Below are 2,564 nucleotides of genomic sequence, written 5' to 3'. Positions count from 1 at the left end.
CTTCCCCTCTTCCCCTCTTTCTTCCCCTCTTCCCCTCTTCCCCTCTTTCTTCCCCTCTTCCCCTCTTCCCCTTTTCCCCTCTTTCCCTCTTCCTCCTTTCTCCTTAGCATTTGACTGCTTCCCAGAGTCCCTACATACCTTCCCAGAGACTGTCACTTCTAGAAAGCCAGTATCATTCCTGGAAAATTCCTTGCATCTGATTCCCCTCTTGTCACCATTCCTAGTCCCTTAATTTGACTCAGAGCTGCTGACATATCTTCTCTTAGAATTGTCTAACTGTCCTCTTGCCCCAATTTCTCTCCCAGCCCCACCCACATCTGCTACCATCTTCCTCTCTCTGAGATCCTAGTGAACAGCTTAGACTCTGCCACTGAACTCTCAGGGTTCCAAGTGTTTTTCCCACCATTTCCCAGGAAAAACCCAACACCCTCGCCCTGGGTGACAGTGTTCTCTTATCTAAAACTCAGGGGGGTAAGCACACCCCATCCCCCATTACTACACAGGGTAGGAGAGTAGATTGAGGAGACCTGAGAATTTGTGTAAAAAGCCTTAACCAAAATGGAGATGTCTGTGTCTCCAAGGGCCATCCTACCTCCCACATCACGGAGCCCTGCTCAAGTCATGCAGCTCTGCTTGGTTCAATTTCCTTCCTAAGCTTCCAGAACACTCTGTGACCAACATGGAAACGTAAATGAGAACACACAACATACAGGCTGCGGGGCCCATAGCTGAGATGACTCCAGCTGTGCTGGGGTCAGTTCCCAGGTGAGGAGGAGACGCTGGGTGGCTTGGAGGAGGCCAGAGAGTAAACGCCAAACTAACCAGCAAATCCAATTAGCTGGAGCAGCAGCAGTCCACTGGCTATCCGGTGAGCCCTGGCATTGCCTGCATTCACTCTCTGAGCTAATACCCTTGGAACAGATACGTACACCCAGGAGCTGCCCTCTGTTGGACAGGAGACCCTGCTGTCCATTCAGCAGGAGTTGAGGCCGAGAGCTGCTAAGTAAACTGTGTTGTAAGGAAGGGACAACGTGGCTTTCACCACATCTGCTTTCTCCATCTGACCAATTTACTTGGATCTTGCAAGAAATTGTAAGAAAGCCGAGCCATCCTGGGGTTCATGGAGGAGAGGGGCTTTTTATTAGTTTTTGTGTTAAAACAAACATGAGGTATAGCGGCTGGCGCAAAAATGCTCAGTGGAAGGAGCTGTTTATGGGACTTCTACATTTCTCTGATTTCACACGTCTGCTGTGTTATTCATTTCATCATTTTTCTGGGGGCTCCAAAGAAATTGGTTCCCAGAATCCATGTGGCTTTAAGATTCTGGGTAGCGGTATGTCTTGGTTAAGACAGAATCAATTTAGAGGCCTTCTAAAGCCACTGTTCAGGAGTTGAAATTGTTCCCAGAAAGAGCTGAAAGAGTACAAAGTGTCAAAAAAATCCATGCATGTTCCATCTGTGATGGATTTGAAATAATGCGATGTTAAAAATATTAGGAAGTCCCTGTGAACCATGCCACCAGCCACATGGCTGTATCTATAGACGTTTGGCCACAGGTATTGGTGACAAATCTCTCGGTCCTATCATTCTGAAGGTCACATCATCAGAGGTGTGGTTCACACTAGAGGCCTAGACAGTGGAACCTATTTCTATACAATGTCCATCCACACCTTCACTGGACAAAGTATGTCCTGACCCGTTGTGACATCCCACACACAGATAATGGCAGGAGTCCTTTGTTGCTATGATTGTTCCTTTACAGCTATGCTTATAGACTGCAATCAAGTGAAACATCCAAACAGTTGTAACTACTTGGCAAAAGCTACTGTCAAATTTTCTCTGAGAACACAAACCACAGGTGGGAATCAATGAGAACCCACAGCAGAATACCACACTCTCTGGACCATATCCTTCTCTTTCTGTTGTTCCCACCTCACCCCATCTTCCGCTGTACCCCTTAGAAGTTTCCTGAACCCCCTCCCAGTGCTCACTCAGACAGCTTGAACATTAGCCACCCAGTAGCCAGAACAATTTGTCTCCAGGGGCCTGTCACACAGATCCCGGGCAGACATCAGTGTCCATTACATCTGTCCCAGCTCTGCCGGGCACTCTCCCTTGTTCACTTAGAATATAACAAAATTCTTTTTATCTCTGGAGTTTGAGACTTTCTGTTTCTTCTTTCTAGATTCTTCTCTCAGGCATCTGAAAGTCTGCTGATGTCGTTACTCCTAAGGAAACCATCAGTGGCTAATTTGCTTTGCACATGGTTTTGTCTATGTTTTACCCCCTAGTTTCCCTCTCTCTGCCCATATCTTAATGAGAGATGGCACCAGAAATGATAGGCGGGTGACTGTTTGGAGACCAAGTCTGAATTTTGTGATGAGGTCCTAAGACCAGAAGACATTACCTCATCTTCATGGCTGTCTCTTTTACACCACCAGCTCTTGGAGGACCTAGCCACCTACCATGTTATAAAGTTGCTCAAATGGCCCTACGGAGAGGTCATATGGTGACAAATGGGGATTTATTTTTCAAAAAGTTGTGTGACTGAGCTGTCATGACCA

The sequence above is a fragment of the Grammomys surdaster genome, unplaced genomic scaffold, assembly GCF_004785775.1.
Source record: "Grammomys surdaster isolate TR1022 unplaced genomic scaffold, NIH_TR_1.0 126059, whole genome shotgun sequence".
Taxonomy (NCBI): domain Eukaryota; kingdom Metazoa; phylum Chordata; class Mammalia; order Rodentia; family Muridae; genus Grammomys; species Grammomys surdaster.
This window is presented reverse-complemented; position numbering follows the sequence as displayed.